Consider the following 22,679-nt stretch of genomic DNA (forward strand, 5'->3'; position numbering starts at 1 on the left):
TGTTTATATTGTACATGAGTTTCTAGTGGATAGACCATATGGTTCAGGGGAAAATAGCTTAATAAAAAAATATTGGATCAACACTAATGTCATTTGAAAGCAGGATCTTCTACTAATGTCTTTTTTCACAACAGCCACTCACACAATCACCCTTTCCATGCATATTCATAACATTAAATGTCCTTTAAAAAACAGAAATACCTTATTTACGTAAGTATTCAGACCTTTTGCTATGAGACTTGAAATTGAGCTCAGGATTGATCATCCTTGAGATGTTTTTACAACTTGATTGGAGTCCACCTGTGGTAAATTCAATTGATTAGATGTGATTTGGAAAGTCACACACCTGTCTATATAAGGTCCCACAGTTGACAGTCCATGTCAGAGCAAAAACCAAGCCATTGTCTGTAGAGCTTCGAAACAGGATTGTGGCGAGGCACAGATCTGGGGAAGGGTACCAAAACATTTCTGCAGCATTGAAGGTCCAGAAGAACACAGTGGGCTCCGACATTCTTAAATGGGAAAAGTTTGGAACCACCAAGACTCTTCCTCGAGCTGGCCGCCCGGCCAAACTGATCAATAGGGGGAGAAGGGGCTTTGTCAGGGAGGTGACCAAGAGCGGTGAAGCATGGTGGTGGCAGCATCATGCTGTGGGGATATTTTTCAGCGGCAGGGACTGGGAGACTAGTCAGGATCGAAGGAAAGATGAACGAAGTAAAGTACAGAGAGATCCTTGATGAAAACCTGCTCCAGAGCACTCAGGACATCAGACTGGGGCGAAAGTTCACTTTCCAAAAGGACAACGACCCTAAGCACACAGCCAAGACAACGCAGGAGTGGCATCTGGACAAGTCTTTGAATGTCTTTAAGTGGCCCAGCCAGAGCCCTCTGGAGAGACCTGAAAATAGCTGTGCAGCAATGCTCCCCATCCAACCGGACAGAGCTTGAGAGGATCTGAAGAGAAGAATGGGAGAAATTCCCCAAATACAGGTGTACCAAGCTTGTAGCATCATACCCAAGAAGACCCAATGCTGTAATCGCTGCTAAAGGTGCTTCAACAAAGTACTGAGTAAATGGTCTGAGAACTTATGAAATCTGATATTTCAGTTTTTTATGTTTTATAAATTAGCAACAAATTCTAAAAACCTGTTTTTGCTTTGTGATTATGGGGTATTGTGTGTAGATTGATGAGAGAAAAAAACGATTTCATCAATTTTAAAATAAGGCAGATTTTTTTTGTTGGAAAAAGTCAAGGGGTCTAAATACTTTCCGAAGGCACTGTATCTGTCCATTACAGTACAGCTGAGTCTGCCCCTTCCTGGAAGAGAGAAACACTAAATCAGCAAACATAGTGGAATAAAGAACAGCATGGGTATCAGAAAGCGTTAAACCCAGCATATAGATCTGCTGGGGGACAATAAAAGGACCAAAAACTAAGAAGCACTTCAAGGACCAAGACCCTCAAGGACCAAGGACCAAAGACTAAGAAGTGCTTCAAGGACCAAGACCCTCCTCAAGCGGTGTGACATCAAGCCTTTAAATCTGGAGATTCTGGCAACCAACCCTCCATACCTGGCATTCCACCTGCCACTTGGGTGTCACATACCTCCAGAACACAATCACAGAGAGGAGAACCGAACAGTGTTTGCAATGACACCAGCTTGCAGCAGGGGCACCCCTCTCTGGTGGAGAATTCTCCTGCCCCTCATGTGGCAAACCATGTGCGTCTCACATTGGCCTGTACAGTCACATGCAATGACATAAACAGAACCCCCCACAATAACCTCATTTGGGAGCAACGACATCATCGACTTCGATGGACAGGCATAAGCATCTTTTTGGAAATCCCAACATGCCTTTTGAATTTAGGTTAAGCCGATGGAAGGCTATAATAGTGTATGCTGAGAAAATGTTGCAAATGCTTATAAGTTGAGAGAATTATTAACCTCTAACCTTAACCTCTACGTAACAGCCACTGCCAGCCTGTGGCGCGATTTTCAAAACCTTAAAAATCCTATTACTTCAATTTCTCAAACATATGACTATTTTACAGCCATTTAAAGACAAGACTCTCGTTAACCACACTGTCCGATTTCAAAAAGGCTTTACAACGAAAGCAAAACATTAGATTATGTCAGCAGAGTACCAAGCCAGAAATAATCAGACACCCATTTTTCAAGCCAGCATATAATGTCACCAAAACCCAGAAGACAGCTAAATGCAGCACTCACCTTTGATGATCTTCATCAGATGACAACCCTAGGACATTATGTTATACAATACATGCATGTTTTGTTCAATCAAGTTCATATTTATATCAAAAACCAGCTTTTTACATTAGCATGTGACGTTCAGAACTAGCATACCCCCCGCAAACTTCCGGGGAATTCGCTAACATTTTACTAAATTACTTACGATAAACGTTCACAAAAAGCATAACAATTATTTTAAGAATTATAGATACAGACCTCCTCTATGCACTCGATATGTCCGATTTTAAAATAGCTTTTTGGTGAAAGCACATTTTGCAATATTCTAAGTACATAGCCCAGGCATCACGGGCTCGCTATTTAGACACCCGGCAAGTTTAGCACTCACCATAATCATATTTACTATTATAAAAGTTTGATTACCTTTTGTTGTCTTCGTCAGAATGCACACCCAGGACTGCTACTTCAATAACAAATGTTGGTTTGGTCCAAAATAATCCATCGTTATATCCGAATAGCGGCGTTTTGTTCGTGCGTTCCAGACACTATCCGAAATAGTAAAGAAGTGTCATGCGCATGGCGCAATTCGTGACAATAAAATTCTAAATATTCCATTACCGTACTTCGAAGCATGTCAACCGCTGTTTAAAATCAATTTTTACGACATTTTTCTCGTAGAAAAGCGATAATATTCCGACAGGGAATCTCCTTTTCGGCAAACAGAGGAAAAAATCCCAAAGGCGGGGGCGTTCGGGGTCACGCGCATAAGCCCGTGTCCCTTGATCGGCCACTTGAGAAAGGCGATAATGTGTTTCAGCCTGGGGCTGGAATGACGACATTCTGTTTTTTCCCGGGCTCTGAGCGCCTATGGACGACGTGGGAAGTGTCACGTTAGAGCAGAGATCCTTAGTAAATGATAGAGATGGAAAAGAAGTTCAAGAAATGGTCAGACAGGCCACTTCCTGTAAAGGAATCTCTCAGGTTTTGACCTGCCTTTTGAGTTCTGTTATACTCACAGACACCATTCAAACAGTTTTAGAAAATTTAGGGTGTTTTCTATCCATATGTAATAAGTATATGCATATTCTAGTTACTGGGTAGGAGTGGTAACCAGATTAAATCGGGTATGTTTTTTATCCAGCCGTGTCAATACTGCCCCCTAGCCCTAACAGGTTTTAAAGATGCTTCTACTTAGGGATCGGGAGTTGTCCTCATATACCGTACTTGGTATGCTTAAATAAATATTCTGCTACTAGCTTTTTATAGGGGCAACCTGGGATTAAAGAACAACAAAGAGGGCACCCCACCACTTTTTGTTAACACTAGAAAGTCTGAGCGAGTCATTTTGACTCCAAAATTGAAATATTTCTGTAATTTTGAAAGTCAGGACCCCATCCATCCTTGACTTTTCTTAATAAGTCTATTGGACACACGTATTCTGTTAGAATTTCAATGTCACAAACAGAATTTGTGTTCTAAGCCGTTTTAAAGAGGACGTAATTATTATCCTGGAGCGGAAAAAAGTTACTTTTCAATTCCATCTACAGAGTCACATGAAGGTAATACATTTAGATTTCTATATAGTATTAGAAATAGCAGATTGAGGTTTCCAAAACACTTACCTTTGCCAAATAACTAAAAATTGAAGAGATGAGCTCTATTTCAAAACATCACAGTTCCAAGAATAACTACTGTTCCATGCACTCCACACATTAACACGTAGCAACAGAGAGCCTACAATGAAATAAAGTCATGAAAAAGCTATTGTATTATTTGAAATAATACACTTTTTTGTATTCTAATGATACCCAAGACCTTCCTAAACGTAACCAAATTAGAATTTGTCCAATAGCATATATTAAATATATTTATTAGACTGTTAGAATGTTGGAGTCAAAATGACTCCTCAATGGCTTTTCCAGGCATTTCTACAACTGAGGAGCTGAAATGTTACCACTCAAATTCATAGACAGAGCATTGGATGCAAGGACTGACATCCATGAGATCTAAATAATTTTTTGTTTTAAGCAAACTTGGAAGCAACACAGTGTTTGTTAACAATTACATAGTTTACAGAAAAGTATGTAAAACAAACTTCTAGTTCGTCTTGTGATGTCGTAAGACAGTTGAACTAAGCTCATAAGGCATTTTTGAGTTGTATTCTTCAAGAATCAATGGCTATATAGTATAATTTAAAATGTTTTAAAAAATGATGGATGTATCAATCCCAGATTGCCACTTTAAAGCAGAGAAAATATATATTTTTTAAAAACATCAAAGACCATTTATTTATTTTTTGTCTGGTAATTGTGCTCAGGAGTACTGTGTCCTCAGATGCCCTTGTCCTTGAACATTCTTTTAAGCGAGTTTGTCAGTTCTCATATGACCAACTTGAGTATCTTTACTTCTGTTCATGTTGTGAAGATAAACTTTTTAAGAGATAGACATGATTGCTCCACTAATTGCAGCTGCAACCCAGGCTTGGTAAAGGCACAGGTGCTCTCGCCCTCTCTCTCTCTCTCACTCTCTCTCTCTATCACTTACATGCGCGCATTTGTGCGCTCGCATGTGTCTGTGTTGGTGTGTGTGTTTACCCTGTTTGAACAGTTGCCATGCTTCAACAACTTTAGAGCGAGAGCACATCATTTGCGTTTTTGTACAAATGTTGAGCAACCATGATTTAGCAGCAAAACATACCCACTGTTTGACATTCTGGCACCATTATGTCGATGCTGTGACCAAAACACTTTTTCTCAATCTGTTGACAATCTTGGATGATATCAGACCATGTTCTAATCACAATGGCCTGTCATTGTTGGGTGTACCACTAGTTTATCATGTCATCGTGGTGCGATAGCTTTGTTTACTGTTTTTAGGGACACACACACACACACACAGTAGATTAACATCCATATTAGAACTGAGCTGGCACTGTGTCATATGTGGAATCTCCTCAAAGAGAACTGTGCTCGATCCCTTTAACAGTTGCCAGACAAACATCCATTCTGTCAGATTTTATAGAAGTCGTAATGGATGACGGTTTCCAGGGTTCAAGAGGAGAGTTGCTTTACATCGAAGCTGGGGTTTCTTGCTGTGAGGCCGTTCCAGTCAGACATATGTTTTCCATCCAAACCAAATCGAAACTGTGTAGAAATGGTAATGGACCTATATTCATACAGTTTTGACTGTACAGCTGGCTAATAATCAATAGAATGATAGTTTGGGTCAGACTGTGGAAATGAGGCTGAATGTAATAGTATTCTTATAAAGTTGTACTATTGAACTAGATTATACACTGAGTGTACAAAACATTAGAAACACCAGCTCTTTCCATGACATAGACTGACCAGGTGAATCCAGGTGAAACCTATGATTACTTATTGATGTCACCTGTTAAATCCACTACAATCAGTGTAGATGAAGGGGAGGAGACAGGTTAAAGAAGAATACTTAAGCCTCGGGACAATTGAGACATGGATTGTGCACGTGTGCCATTCAGAGGGTGAATGGGCAAGACAAAATATTTAAGTGCTTTTGAACAGAGTATGGTAGTAGGTGCCAGGTGCACCGCTTTATGTGTGTCAATATCTGCTACGCTGCTGGGTTTTTCACGCTCAACAGTTTCCCGTGTGTATCAAAAATGGTCCACCACCCAAAGGACATCCAGCCAACTTGACACAACTGTGGGAAGCATTGGAGTCAACATGGGCCAGCATCCCTGTGGAATGCTTGAGAGCTTGTAAAGTCCATGCCCTGACGAATTGAGGCTCTTCTGAGGAGGTGCAACTCAACATTAGGAAGTTGTTCCTAATGTTTTGTACACTACAGTACAGTGAGTGTGTGTGTGTGTGTGTGTGTGTGTGTGTGTGTGTGTGTGTGTGTGTGTGTGTGTGTGTGTGTGTGTGTGTGTGTGTGTGTGTGTGTGTGTGTGTGTGTGTGTGTGTGTGTGTGTGTTTATGTTTTCACTATCCTTGTGGGGACTAGAAGAAGTCCTTACAAGGATAGTAAAACAAGGAAAATTCGGACAAGTTGGGACATTTTGTCGGCTATTTTAGGCTTAGGGGTTAGGGTTACAATTAGGGTTAGAATTTGGGTTAGATGTAGGATTTGGGTTAGGAGTTTGGTGTTAAGGTAAGGGTTAGGTTAAGGGTTAGGGAAAATAGGACTTTGAATGGGAATCAATTGTTTGGTCCCCACATGGATACTAAAATAAACGGGGTGTGTGTGTGTGTGTGTGTGTGTGTGTGTGTGTGTGTGTGTCCGTGTGTGGCAGTAAGACACCGGGCAGGTGTCTGTATGTTAGGTAACTTAGTGTTGACCTTAAGGCCAGTACGGCCCACCAATTAGACCTGTGGGAAGATTTGGGAGACCAGATAGAGAGAGGATGGGGGCACAAGAGGTAATTGGTACAAGTTAGAAAATGAAAAGGAGAGCCACACACAGCTCTCCTTTTCTTTTCCAAGTGTTCTACTCCGCTAGCCAGCACCTCGCCTAAACAGGTGTGCCTTTATTTCGCCTCCAGATTAATTGTTACACGTTACCAGAACAGTAGAAAACATGTTTTTGTAAATGTTCCCCCCGCCCCCTTCCAGTCCTCCTCTCTGTGTATTTGTGTGTCTCGTCTGGCTTAATGGAGCTATTTACATTTACTAGAGCCTGGCAGAGGGAGTGGTGCTGGGAGAGAACAGAGGAGAGGAAAATAACAGAGGGAAGAGGAGAAGAGGAAAGTGAATGCCCAGAGGAGAGAAAAGGGCTCACTGTCTCATAACCCACTGCAGCCTCCTCCTGGACTCTTTCGCAACACTGCAACCTCCCTCCCTCCACCATCCCTTCATCCCTCCCTCCCTCCCTCCCTCCCTTGCTCCAGCCATCACCAGTGCTGTTGCAGTTAGTTATTTTCCAGTGAGTTGGCAGAGCTCTGGCTTAATATCCTCTCTCCCAAGGATAATTTAAAATTATCAAAGAGTTGACACTGGCATTCAAAACAGCTCACTGGCATTTTGCCACAGCTCAAAATACCTCAATCAACCAGACAGGCTGAGTGATTATCACTAAACAACTTTATTAGGCTCTTAAAAAGGTGGCTGTTTTTGTTTCAGATTGGTGTACGTGCCAGGGTATTTATTTGAGGGTTACTGCTCTGAAGCCAGAAGTGCAGGGACTTGCTGTACAGTAACATAAGACAGTGGGTGTCTGGGTCTGGCTGAGAAAGACATGTGTGATTGATGTTTCTCAGAAGAGTCACTGAATGTGGGCCAAACCTCTTGAAGACCCTAAAGTCTATAGGAGGGGATTTATGTGCTGGACAGTGCTTCATAACATCTCTCTCTCTCTCTCTCTCTTTCTCTCTCTCTCTCTCTCTCTCTCTCTCTCTCTCTCTCTCTCTCTCTCTCTCTCTCTCTCAACCCTTTAACGGATAATTTACGAAAGTGATATTATTAATCAATTGAATTACAATGCAATTTCAATTGAGTAACAGACACAGCAAATGCTGGAATCCTCATATTTATGACATACTAAAGGGAAGTTAGTAGCTAGTCATTTTCTTTAATATAGACCCTACCCCCAGTTGCCAATGAAGGGAATGCTCAAGGTCATTGTATATCTTTAAGGGCAAGGGTTTCATGTCCAACCTACATGGGCAAACATTGATCAATATCCGTCTTCAGTTCACCCCCTGACATGGGCCTACTTCAACAGGTGTGGGCTATAAGTCATATACTTAATATAATAAGTAACTAACTGATAACGTCTGTCCTCGGGACTGACAGTTGAGACTGAAAGGTATTGTTATGTTGCGTACTTAAATATATATATTGTTTTATATTCAGTACCAGTCAAAATTTTGGACACACCTACTCATTCAAGGGTTTTTCTTTATTTTTACTATTTCCAACATTGTACAATAATAGTGAAGACATCAAAACTATGAAATAATACATATGGAATCATGTAGTAACCAAAAAAGTGTTAAACAAACAAATCTAAATGTCATTTATATTTGAGATTCTTCAAAGTAGCCACCCTTTGCCCTGACAGCTTTGCACACTCTTGGCATTCTTTCAAGCAGCTTCACCTGGAAAGCTTTTCCAACAGTCTTGAAGGAGTTCCCACACATGCTGAGCACCTGTTGGCTGCTTTTCCTTCACTCTGCGGTCTAACTCATCCAAAACCTGTCACACTCCCCTTCGCTTTGACTTCCCCTCCTGTCCATCTCAGGCGTTCGGCGTTGCCGGTCTTCTAGCTGCTGCCGAACCTACTGCTGGCAAACGCCCGTCACTCATCAAACCCTGACTTGTCTCGTCATCATTACACAAACCTGGTTCCAATCCCGACTCTATCACTGTATATATACTACCTCTGCCATTTGTCTTTGTCTGTCATTGCTAATGTTACTTGTTTTCCTGAGCGGAATCTCTTCTACTATTTCCCGAGTACTCCATATTTGGCACTTTGGGTTTGCCCTGTGCCTTTTTGTTTATGAAGATATATTTTGAGCACAGCAGCGTTTCGGTTTCGTCCTGCTTTGATCTATGGTGCTTAAATAAACTCAGTAGTTCTAAACCTGCGACTGCCTCCTGCCTACTCCTCTCTACACCAGTGACAGAATGACCGACCCAAGAAAACAGGAAGCAGCAGGACATCCCGACCTCTGCTGTAGGAGTGAAGCTCCACCACTACGACTCGTGCCTGGAGCTCCTAGGGACTACCATGAACGAGGTGCTCCGGGCCATATGCCAACTGCAGGCTACACCACCACCTTCCCAGCTCCCCGTGGTCATTCCAGCCACCCTATCACCCGGTCCGATCAGCAACGTCCACCTGCCCCTCCCAGAGTGGTTTGAAGGGGGTTTCACTGCAGTGTTACCTCCACCTGGCCCGTCATGCCAGGACGGCCTCCGAGAGGGACAAGGTGGCCTTAGTGATCTCGGTACTGACAGGCCGGTCTCTGGAGTGGGCGCACGCCATCTGGGAGAGGGACGGACCAGAAGTGTTGTCCTATCAGCGCTTCACCCAACTCTTCCGTGCCGTCTTCGACCACCCTACAGAGGGCCGAGAGGGAGGTGAGCGTCTCTTCCATCTACGCTAGGAGTCCAGGACAGCGTCAGAGTACGCTCTGGATTTCCGGACGGTGGCTGCGTCCACTGGCTGGAACAACCAGACCCTGTTGACGGTTTTCCGCAGCAGGCTACAGGCGGGCATCCAGACCGAACTGGCCTGTCGTGATGAGGACCTCACGCTGGACCAGCTCATCACCATGGCCATCCACCTGGATACTCTCCTGAGTGCCCATCGTCGCCCATCCCGGGGGTTCGGGTCTCTGCCAGGAACGTCCAGTGAGACTGAGCCCATGGAGGTGGGCACGACACACCTTACCCCTGAGGAACATCAACAAGGTCTCTGCTCCTACTGCGGGGAATCGGACCACCCCTGGAACACCTGTCAAGAAGGAGAACCGGGCGAGGAAGCGACAGGCCGAGGAGCGCTCCTGCACCTTCCCAGGTAGGCGTGGATGTGCCTTGCTCTTCTCTGCTCACCCAGCCCGTCCTCCTCCCTGTCACCTTCCCTGACTATCCTGGCCCCCCACTGAGTCCTGCCCTAGTGGACTCAGGTGCTGCAGGCAATTTCCTAGACCGGTCAGTGACCTTATAATTACATATTCCTCTAGTCCCTTTATAACCTCCTATCCCAGTCCTTGCCCTAGACAACCATCCCCAAGGAACAGGACTGGTACGCCAGACCACAATTCCTATTTCCCTCACAGTTACACCCAACCACCATGAACGCATCACTTTACTCATCTTAGACTCTCCTGCACACCCTGTAGTATATCGTGGACAGAGAGGAGGTTGTTGGGTTGGTTGCAGGAGTGTCAGGGGACCGGTCTCTCTGTCAATCTGTGCCACCTCCGTGGAAAGTCTGGATCAGGTCACCCACGTCCCTATCCCGGAGGAGTACCGGGACCTACAGACGGCCTTTTCAAAGACTCGTTCCACATGCCTGCCCCCCCATCGCCCATGGGACTGCACTATCAACCTACTGTCTGGTTCTACCCTCCCACGGTGGCACATCTACCCTCTCTCGCATGCAGAGACCGAAGCCATGGAGGCCTACGTCCAGGAGGTGCTGGCCCAAGGATTCATCCGTCCGTCTACCTCTCCGGCCGCCTCCAGCTTCTTTTTCATCCACCTCTCCGCCCCTGTATCGATTACCTGACACTGAATAATGCTACTGTTAAATTCAGTTATCCCCTCCCTCTCATACCCACTGTGATCAAACAGATGCACGATGCTAAGTACCTTACTAAATTGGATTTACGCAGTGCCAACAACCTGGTGCGCTTCAGAGAGGGGGATGAATGGAAGACAGCCTTCAGCACCATCCCCAGGCACTATGAATACAGGGTAATGCCCTACGGCCTGACAAATGCACCCTCTGTGTTTCAATCATTCATTAACGAGGTGTTTAGAGACATGTTTGGTTGCTGTGTAGTGGTGTACATAGACAACATCTTGGTGTACTCCACTACATGCGAGCAATATGTCTCTCATGTGAGGTCCGTTTTGGAGAGGAAAAACGGACACTGAAAGCATGGCAGCACTGGCTGGAGGGTGCTAACCTGTTAGGGCTAGGGGGCAGTATTGACACGGCTGGATAAAAAACATACCCGATTTAATCTGGTTACCACTCCTACCCAGTAACTAGAATATGCATATACTTATTACATATGGATAGAAAACACCCTAAAGTTTCTAAAACTGTTTGAATGGTGTCTGTGAGTATAACAGAACTCAAATGGCAGGTCAAAACCTGAGAGATTCCTTTACAGGAAGTGGCCTGTCTGACCATTTCTTGAACTTCTTTTCCATCTCTATCTTTTACTAAGGATCTCTGCTCTAACGTGACACTTCCTACGTCGTCCATAGGCGCTCAGAGCCCGGGAAAAAACAGAATGTCGTCATCCCAGCCCCAGGCTGAAACACATTATCGCCTTTCTCAAGTGGCCGATCAAGGGACTCTGGGCTTATGCGCGTGACCCGACCGCCCCCGCCTTTGTGATTTTTTTTCCTCTGTTTGCCGAAAAGGAGATTCCCTGTCGGAATATTATCGCTTTTCTACGAGAAAAATGGTGTAAAAAATGATTTTAAACAGCGGTTGACATGCTTCGAAGTACGGTAATGGAATATTTAGAATTTTTTTGTCACGAATTGCGCCATGCGCGCGACCCTTCTTTACCATTTCGGATAGTGTCTGGAACGCACGAACAAAACGCCGCTATTTGGATATAACGATGGATTATTTTGGACCAAAACAACATTTGTTATTGAAGTAGCAGTCCTGGGAGTGCATTCTGACGAAGACAACAAAAGTTAATCAAACTTTTATAATAGTAAATATGATTATGGTGAGTGCTAAACTTGCCGGGTGTCTAAATAGCTAGCCCGTGATGCCTGGGCTATGTACTTAGAATATTGCAAAATGTGCTTTCACCAAAAAGCTATTTTAAAATCGGACATATCGAGTGCATAGAGGAGGTCTGTATCTATAATTCTTAAAATAATTGTTATGCTTTTTGTGAACGTTTATCGTGAGTAATTTAGTAAAATGTTAGCGAATTCCCCGGAAGTTTGCGGGGGGTATGCTAGTTCTGAACGTCACATGCTAATGTAAAAAGCTGGTTTTTGATATAAATATGAACTTGATTGAACAAAACATGCATGTATTGTATAACATAATGTCCTAGGGTTATCATCTGATGAAGATCATCAAAGGTGAGTGCTGCATTTAGCTGTCTTCTGGGTTTTGGTGACATTATATGCTAGCTTGAAAAATGGGTGTCTGATTATTTCTGGCTTGGTACTCTGCTGACATAATCTAATGTTTTGCTTTCGTTGTAAAGCCTTTTTGAAATCGGACAGTGTGGTTAGATTAACGAGAGTCTTGTCTTTAAATAGCTGTAAAATAGTCATATGTTTGAGAAATTGAAGTAATAGGATTTTTAAGGTTTTGAAAATCGCGCCACAGGCTTCAAGTGGCTGTTACGTAGGTGGGACGAATTCGTCCCGCCTAGCCCATAGAGGCTAAACAACAAATTCCTTGTCTGGACAGACTACAGGAACTTGAAGTACACTGCATTGTGGCTCCTGTCGTGTGGAATGTGCAAGCGGACATCCGTCGAGCCCTGCGACAGAAGCCCTCCCCCGCCCTCTGTCCTGAGGGGCGTATCTACGTGCACTCTGATGTGCAGGACCGTCTCCTCGCCTGGGCACACACAGCACCTGTGTCGGGGCACACGGGTATAGCCCTTACTATCAACTGTCTCTCCGCCAAGAACTGGTGGCCCAACTTGACCCGGGACATCCGGGTTTACGTCTCTTCCTGCTCCACCTGCCCACAGAGCAAGACACCTAGACACCTCCCCTATGGCAAACTCCACCCGCTGCCAGATCCACAATGACCCTGGTCCCATCTCTCCGTGGACTTAGTCACAGACCTTCCCCCTCGGAAGGGCACACAAACCAGATGGGATGGCGTATTGCTGCAGAATGCTGTGGTAACCATGCTGGTTAAGAGTGTCTTGAATTTTTTTTTAAATCACAGACTGTGTCACCAGCAAAGCCCCCCCACACCATCACACCTCCTCCTCCATATTTCACGGTGGTAACCACGCATGCGGAAATCATCTGTTCATCTACTCTGCATCTCACAAATCTAAAATTTGATTTCCACCGGTCTAATGTCCATTGCTCGTGTTTCTTGGCCTAAGCAAGTCTCTTCTTATTATTGGTGTCCTTTAAATCAAATCAAATTTTACTTGTCACATGCGCCGAATACACCTTACAGTGAAATGCTTACTTACAAGCCCTTAACCAACAATGCAGTTTTAAGAAAATACCCCCAAAAAGTAAGAGATAAGAATAACAAATAATTAAAGAGCAGCAGTAAAATAACAATAGCTGGGTATATACAGGGCGTACCGGTACAAAGTCAATGTGCGGGGGCACCGGTGTCGAGGTAATTGAGGTATATGTACATGTAGGTAGAGTTATTAAATTGACTATGCATAGATAATAGCAGAGAGTAGCAGCAGCGTAGGGGGGGGGGGGGCAATGCAAATAGTCTGGGTAGCCATGTTCAGGAGTCTTATAGTTGGAGGTAGAAGCTGTTTAGAAGCCTCTTGGACCTAGACTTGGCGCTCCGATACCGCTTGCCGTGCTTTAGCAGAGACAACAGTCTATGACTAGGGTGGCTGGAGTCTTTGACAATTTTTAGGGCCTTCCTCTGACACCACCTGGTATAGAGGTCCTAGATGCCTTGCGGTCGGAGGCCGAGCAGTTGCCATACCAGGCAGTGATGCAACCTGTCAGGATGCTCTCGATGGTGCAGCTGTAAAACCTTTTGAGACCTCAAAATAATACATGGGACGAGACCTGTAAAACAAGTGCACAATCACATGGAAGCCGGCCTCGGGGACAGTCAGGGCGCCGACGGGGAAAATCCCTAGTCAGCAAAGCGTCCAGGATGTCCACCGCAGGAACCCAGCACCGCTCCTCTGGGCCGTACCCCTCCCAGTTGATGAGGTACTGGTGACGCCCCGCCCGACGCCTCGAATCCAGGAATTCACTGACCGAATATATATAATATCAATGTCCAGAGGAGGAGGTGGGGCTTTGCTGGGTCCAGCCTCTGCGAAGAGACCAGGCACCACTGGCCTGAGGAGAGACACATGAAAAATCTGGTTAATGTAATCAGCAGGGAGTTGCAAACGGTACGTTACCTCATTAACCCTACTTAGGTCTTTAAACGGCCCCACAAACCACTGGCTCAATTTCCGGCAGCGCAGGTGGAGAGGGGCAGGTTCCGGGTCGAGAGCCAAACCCGGTCGCCTGGAGAGAAGACAGGCGCCTCACTGCGGTGGCGGTCGGCCTGTTCCTTGTTCTGATGCACAGCCCGCTGGAGACGAGTGTGCGCAGCGCTCCAGGTCTCCTCACCCTGCCGAAACCACTCGTCCACCACAGGGGCCTCAGTCTGGCTCGGATGCCAAGGTGCCAGGGCCGCCTGATACCCCAACACTCACTGGAAATAAGTGAGATTAGTGGACAAGTGGTGGAGGGAATTCTGCACGTACTCAGCCCAAGGTAGAAAAGCCGACTACTCCCCCGGCCGGTCCTGACAGTAACACCTCAGGAACCTGCCCACTTCCTGACTGACGTTCTCCACCTGCCCATTAGCTTGAGGACAGTACCCGGAGGTGAGGCTGACTGTGACCCCCAGGCATTCCATTACCGCTTTCCATACATGTGAGGGCCACGATCTAACACAATGTCCTCCGGGATCCTGTAGTGCTGGAAGACATGCATAAAAAGAGCCTCCGCAGTTTGCATGGCAGAGGAAGGAGGTGACAAGCTTTGGAAAACCGGTCCACAACGACAAGAGCGGTGGTGTTCCCCTGGGAGGGGGGGAAGGTCAGTGACAAAGTCCACCGAGAGTTGAGACCAGGGTCGTTGTGGAACTGGCAGGGGAAGGAGCTTTCCATAAGGGAGGTGTCTGGGTGTCTTTGACTGAGCACAGATGGAGCAGGAAGAGACGTAAACCTGGGCATCCCTAGCCAAGGTGGGTCACCAGTACTTCTCCATCAGGCAGGCGATGGTACGGCTTATCCCAAGATGACCTGACACAGGCGCCGTGTGCACCCAGGCAAGGAGGCTGTCCTGCACACCCGTGGGCACGTAGACGCGGTTCTCCGAGCACTGCAGGTGCAGGTTTCCGTGTGCAGGGCCTACCGTATGTTGGAGTCCACGTCCCACACCACTGGCACGATGATATGGGATGGAGGGAGATTGGGAGTCTCCTCACCCTCCCTCTCCTCTGTGTCATAGAGGTGAACCTGGCCTATAAGAAAGCGTGGAACCTGGCGAAGAATAGAGCTCACCTGGCCTGCCTCGGGTTTAGCCTCTTCGCTGCCCTAATGTACTCCAGGTTGCGGTGGTCCGTCCACACCAGTGAAGGGTTGTTGGACCCCTCCAGCCAGTGCCTCCACGCCTTCAGAGCCTTCTTGACCGCCAATAGTTCCCAGTCCCCTATGTCATAGTTCCTCTGGGCGGTGCTCAGCTGCTTGGAGTAAAAGGCGCAGGGCTGCAGCTTTGGAGGGGTCCTGGTGCACTGGGACATCACTGCCCCGACTCCTACTTCGGAGGCATCCACCTCGACGATGAAGGGAAGTGAGGGGTCAAAATGTGCCAGCATGGGAGCAGTGGTGAAGCGTGCTGTGTCTCGAACACACTCTCCGCCTCCGCCGTCCAACTAAGCCGCTGGGCACCTCCTCTCAGCAGGGAGGTAAGAGGCACGACCACCATGCTGAAGCCCCGGATGAACCTCCGGAAATAGTTAGCGAACCCCAGGAATCGCTGGACTACTTTCATGGAGTTGGGGATGGGCCATGACCTGACTGCGTTGACGCGTTGCTCCTCCATCTCCACTCCCTCCGTGGATATGAGGTAGACCAAAAAGGACACAGGCCACTGGAAAAACAAACACTTCTCTTGTTTAACATATAGATCATGCTCCAACAGTCTTCCCAGCACAGACCTGACTAATGAGACATGCTGGGCGCGATCAGCAGAATAGACCCAAAATGTCATCAATATAAACCACCACGCCCCATCCCAGCATGCCCCGAAACACTTCGTTAATAAAGGCCTGGAAGACTGAAGGAGCATTAGACAGGCCGAAGGACATTACGAGATACTCGTAATGGCCCGTGGTCGTGGAAAAGGCCATTTTCCATTCATCGCCTTCACGAATGTGCACCAAATTGTAGGCGCTCCTCAAGTCCAGTTTTGTGAAGTATTGTGCCCAGTGCATTTGTTCGATGATGGTTGGGATGAGGAGTAAATGATAGCTGAACTTAACCTGTTAGGGCTAGGGGGCAGTATTTACACGGCCGGATAAAAAACGTACCCGATTTAATCTGCTTATTACTACTGCCCAGAAACTAGAATATGCATATAATTATTGGCTTTGGATAGAAAACACCCTAAAGTTTCTAAAACTGTTTGAATGGTGTCTGTGAGTATAACAGAACTCATATGGCAGGCAAAAACCTGAGAAGATTCCTTACAGGAAGTGGCCTGTCTGACAAGTTCTTGTTCTTCTTGACTCTCTTTATTGAAAACTGAGGATCTTTGCTGTAACGTGACACTTCCTACGGCTCCCATAGGCTCTCAGAACCCGGGAAAAAGCTGAATGATGTAATTCCAGCCCCTGGCTAAAAAACATTAGCGCCTTTGGTAAGTGGTCTATCAGAGGACAATGAGACTGATGCGCGTGCATGAGGCGACCCCATGTTTTTATTTTCTCTCTCTTTGAACGTAAACACGCTTTCCCGGTCGGAATATTATCGCTTTTTTACGAGAAAAATGTCATAAAAATTGATTTTAAACAGCGGTTGACATGCTTCGAAGTACGGTAATGGAATATATAGAAATTTTTGTCACGAAACGCGTCGTGCCCTTCTTTACACTTCGGATAGTGTCTTGAACGCACGAACAAAACAGAGGATATTTGAACATAACTATGGATTATTTTGAACCAAACCAACATTTGTTATTGAAGTAGAAGTCCTGGGAGTGCATTCTGACGAAGAACAGCAAAGGTAATAACATTTTTCTTATAGTAAATCTGACTTTGGTGAGGGCTAAACTTGGTGGGTGTCTAAATAGCTAGCCCTGTGATGCCGGGCTATCTACTTAGAATATTGCAAAATGTGCTTTCACCGAAAAGCTATTTTAAAATTGGACATAGCGAGTGCATAAAGGAGTTCTGTATCTATAATTCTTAAAATAATTATGTTTTTTGTGAATGTTTATCGTGAGTAATTTAGTAAATTCACCGGAAGTTTGCGGGGGGTATGCTAGTTCTGAACGTCACATGCTAATGTAAAAAGCTGGTTTTTGATATATATATGAACTTGATTGAACAAAACATGCATGTATTGTATAACATAATGTCCTAGGATTGTCATCTGATGAAGATCATCAAAGGTTAGTGCTACATTTAGCTGTGGTTTGGGTTTATGTGACATTATATGCTAGCTTGAAAAATGGGTGTCTGATTATTTCTGGCTGGGTACTCTGCTGACATAATCTAATGTTTTGCTTTCGTTGTAAAGCCTTTTTGAAATCGGACAGTGTGGTTAGATTAACGAGAGTCTTGCCTTTAAAATGGTGTAAAATAGTCATATGTTTGAGAAATTGAAGTAATAGCATTTCTAAGGTATTTGAATAACGCGCCACAGGATTCCACTGGCTGTTATTCCACTGGCTGTGTGTGTGTGGGCGGAGACAGGTGTGCTGGAGGCAGAGCAGATCCCCACCAGCTGCAACCTGTTCCATAATCAAGACCTCTACAAATACTCAGCCCTGCCACTTCCACGGTGCCAGACCGTAACCTCGGCTCAGTCAGTCTGCGTTTTTTAGCCGTTTGTTCCTGCTTTGATCCTGTTTTCGTGTTATGCCTGTTTTCCCTTGCCTGACGCTGTTTTCCTCTCCGTTACAGTTCTGACTTTCCGCTCTGACTTTGGCCACTGTCTCCAGTCCCACATCTCATCAGTCCTGCTACTCTGTCCTGGACCACCTACTCCACTGTGTCCCTGGCTTCCTGCAATTCGCCCAAGCTTCCCCTGGCCTGCACCCCATCTTCCACCTGTGTTTCAATAAATACCTTGGTTACCTCATCCCAGTCTCCTCGTCTGAGTCTGCTCTTAGGGTTCACCTGTTCCGTTCCACGTGACAGTACGATCTGGCCAAGACATGAACCCAGCAAACTCAGATCCTCTCCACCAAACCCTTCCAGCCAAGGCCCCCAGCTTGAGCAACATGACAAAGCCCTGAAAACCCTTCTGGAGCACATCAAGGAGTTTTCATGGAGCCTTTCAGACCTGCAGGGCTGAACCTCCGCCCAGAACTCGCAACCAGCTCTGAGTCCCTCTCCTCTGCCCTGTGAGACGTTTGTTCCGACCCCTGAGCGTTACGATGACAACCCCGGAGCTTGCAAGGACTTTTTGGTACAATGTTTGCTAGTATACGAGCAATAGCCCTACGCTTATGCTAATGAATGGACCAAGATTTCCTTCCTGATCGGCAGCCTCCGGGGGGCAGCGCTTTCCTGGGCCACGGCAGTATGGGAGAGAAAGTCCTCCATCTGCTCCTTCTGCTCCAGCTTCACAGAGGAGATGAAGAGAGTCTTCGACCACCCTGTATGCGGTAGGGAAGCAGCTAAACGACTCCTGTCCCTCTGTCAAGGCTCCCATGGTGTCGCTGAGATGGCGATCGAGTTCCGCACCCTCGCCACTGAGAGTGGCTGGAATGAGGAGGCCCTTCAGGGAGCATTTCAGCAAGCTCTGACTGAGACCATCAAGGATGAGTTGGTGTCCAGGGATGAGCCGGATGGACTCGGGGAGCTCATCTCCCTCGCCATCCACATCCACTCCGTGAGCGTCGGAGGGGGAGGGCAGGTAGGGTTGCATGCCCCATCACTACATCTGCTTCTTTGCTTGGTCCTCCTCCGACTGCCTCCCTTCCTAAGTCTCTTCCAGAACCTGAACCCATGCAGCTCGGCAGGGCCCGTCTCTCACCTGAGGAGAGGCAGCGGCGAATCAGCACTAGGAGCTGCCTATACTATGGCCAGGTTGATCACTTCATCTCCACTTGTTCCCTGTGGCCAGCTAAGGGAGGTGGCTCGGCAGTTGTGGGGGAAATACTGTTGTGCCAAATTGCTGGCCCATCTCCTCCCAGACCCTTGCTAGATGACACCCTTGTGTGGCAGAGCCAGGCTTTTCCTCTGCCTGCCCTCATCGACTCGGGCGCCTCTCGTCGGCGCCCGAGTTTCCTGGAACGAGGTGTTGGAATCCAGTTGGGCCTGGACACTGTTCCACTCGATTCACCCCTCGATGCCAACGCTCTCAACGGACAGCTCCTTGCCCGTGTCTGTGAGAGAACTGTTCCTGTCATCCTGTATCTCTCTGGGAATCACCAGGAAAGAATCCGTCTCCACATAATCGACTGCCGTCGCTCTGCCCTGGTCCTGGGCCATCCTTGGTTAATAAATCCTCTTTGGGCTAGGTGGGACGCTCCAAACGCAGGATGGTTGCCAGCACGCTGTCCATGGCGCTGCCGAGTCTGGAGAGACAGTCCTCTTGATGCTGGACTGTCTCTATGATGGTCGACAGCTCGGTCTTTCCTACTGTCTCCATTTTGGAGGTTGGTTATTCTGTCACGTTGTCTAATGATTGGAGACAGGTGCAGGAATACGAAATAGGGGGGTTTATTTTCACCACCTAAACAAAAGAGCGAGGTGTAAACCTCTAAATAATACACGGGACGAGACCCGTAAAACAAGTGCACAATAACACGTAGCATGGAAGCCGATACAATAGCACAGGTACTCACAGGACCAACGGACATGGTAACAATAACCGACAAAGACAATGGGGAACAGAGGGCACATACATACACCTACTAATCAGGGGGAATGGGAACCAGGTGTGTGTAATGAGACAAGACAGTCCAGTGGTAATGAATTCAGTTCAGTGACGCCTAGAAGGCCGGTGACGTAGACATCTGGAGCTGGTGAAAGGAATGAACAGCAGTACCGGGGGGATATGTGACAATTTGTTTAACACTTTTTTGGTTACTACATGATTCCATATGTGTTATTTCATAGTTTTGATGTCTTCACTATTATTTTACAATGTAGAAAATAGTATAAATAAAGATAAACTCTTGAATGAGTAGGTGTGTCTAAACATTTGAATGGTACTGTATATATGTTTTATTATCAAATACACCGGATAAGTGCAGTGAAATGTGGTGTTTTACAGTAGGGTACTCATAATCCTGGACATTTTAAATGTACAACAACAGAATTCAGAATATGGGCCGTTCTTACTCGGGCAATAACAGCTTACTACACAACATACACTTAGTATTACTTTCTTAGCTACAGTATACATATCTCCCTGGCATATTACATAATGTTTGCAGCGGCACACATTACATTTTTGCACTCACCTTGTTGTGCTGTGCTCACTTGAACAGGAAGGTGGTGCGGCAGTCCTTCCTGGGCCAAAAATCTGGCATTCTCTGGATTTATGGTGCTTTCAAGACAACTGGGAACTCAGGGTTGAATCATGATGACTTCAGTGATGTTCAGGTCGGAGCTCTAGAAAGAGGCCCAAGTTTCCGACTTGCAATTCCGAGTTGGATGACTGTGCAAAACTTATTTTCCTAGTCGGTGCTTGTTTTTTTCTGAGTTCCCAGGTGTCTTGAACTCACTGAAGTCAGATTTCCCAATTCTGAATTTCCAGTTGTTTTGAGCATGGCACAAGTCATGCTGGATTGACAGCACAGCAAATGTTGAATGTTTATCCTTTAAAGCTTGGAAAAGAGACCCTTAAACACAGACTTGGGACCACACACCCATTCTACTGAATAGCATGCTAGTGATTGCTTTGCAATGGTTGCAGTTAGCCACTGATTCCTTCCAAACCACTCATTGTTGCGATTTCCAACTTGTTGTGTAATGTTTATGTCCAATAGCCGATGAGCATCGATACGTTTTATCTATAATTTCTCTTCATTATTTCTCTTCATATGACAAGGATTAAAAAGCATTAGCCAGTAGATTGTCGACTTGATTCATGATGATGACTGCTAGCTTGCTAGCTAAGATTTTGAAAGTATGATGTTGACATGATCAGTCCAATCAAAGCTACTGTAGACATAAAGTGATTTGGCATAATTTTATCTGTGGCTAATGACCTTGAGCCTTCTTGGATGGGCACTTCTAATGTACGTCTATGGCAGCACCCAAGGAGCTTGAATTTTCGAGCTCTCCCTGTAGATTTTGAAGTGACGTAGTGTCCCCATGAGTGACAGAACACTGAGCCAATCACAGCGCAACTAGGGAACATTACCAACCCCTACGCTCCTTATTTTCTGCTGGCAGCCCCCACCACCACAGAAAGCACTGAGCTAGGCTGAAACACCTGCATTTTGGAGCTGCCTTACTCTAGAAAGCAAAAAAAAGTTTGTATGCGGCTTTATTAACTCAATTATATTTTTTATTGTTTGTAAACTGATATGTCACGTGTATTAATGTCAAAATAACATGCAAAACAGGCAAGCTCCCCCCCCAAAAATTATAATGTATTTCTATATTTTTTGGCTTAAAAAGTTGGGTCTCAAAACAGGTGGGGCTCTGCCCTGAATGACGGGTCGCCACTGATTTGGGAATCGTTGTCTTTTTTTCACCCAACGTTTAACCCAAATCCAATGACATGGTTGTGTGTTTTGTTAATTCCACATCAAATTCACATTAGTTGGTAACTCAATCAAATGTAAATAAAAACTGCAGATGTTGAACTGACATCTATATCAAGTAGGATGAAGGTCTCATATGTAAAGTGTGGCTTTTCACTTTTTTTTACAAGCCAGATAGGGTTTATCACCAGATAGTGTGTTTCTGTTAAACAGTGACAAGAGTGAAAGGTCTTTTAAGGTTAAGCCTATAGTATATTAACAACTATCACCCATCCCCTGAGAAACATATAACCTGCCTTTTTTGTGTAATGCACATGCAGTAGAGGTGTAGGATCTTAATTTGACCAGTTTCGTTGCAGTTGTGAAATATTGTATTCCTACAGCATGAGAATTTGATTATTAAAAAAAAGTGATACTTTATTTCGTGAAATTAGTTTTGATTGGTGTGAGATCTAGTGAGAAAAAGAGAACTGCAGGTTTTCAGTGAATTTATGTAAATCACGAGGCTCATTTGAATTTCCAGCGGAGTAGATTGATCAAATTAAGATACTACATGTGTAGGCCTACATGCTACCCTTGTATCCAAAGTAGAAATCACTTTTACTTATTATGAGATATTTGTATTGCTATAGATTTCATAATGCCAATCAAACTTGATGGCATGAAAAACTACATGTTAGCGTCATTGGGACGTGCGCCTCAGTTTGCCAAAGGTCTATAGAGTGAATAATTGATATTTTTAACAAGTATAATATGGTGCAGTATAACTCCAGACAAAAAGTGTCATCTGAGGAGTGAAGGTGTTGTTAGGTTAAGACTAGATTACACGTGCACACCATGCCATACCCTGCCTGAGGTGTGAGGGTTAACTCATAGATAATACAGTGTCTGTCCTATGTGGGTGAACCCATGGTGAAACGTATGTCTCTCTGGGAGTGGGGGCAGAGCAGAGTGCAGTGTACAGCAGGGATTCAGGAGAATAAGAGGCACACAGGCTTAATGATTAAGGGAATGTACATGGCTTATCTAAGCTGTGTGTGTGTGTGTGTGTGTGTGTGTGTGTGTGTGTGTGTGTGTGTGTGTGTGTGTGTGTGTGTGTGTGTGTGTGTGTGTGTGTGTGTGTGTGTGTGTGTGTGTGTGTGTGTGT

Source organism: Salmo salar, chromosome 15, assembly GCF_965601325.2.
Source record: "Salmo salar chromosome 15, fSalSal1, whole genome shotgun sequence".
NCBI lineage: Eukaryota > Metazoa > Chordata > Actinopteri > Salmoniformes > Salmonidae > Salmo > Salmo salar.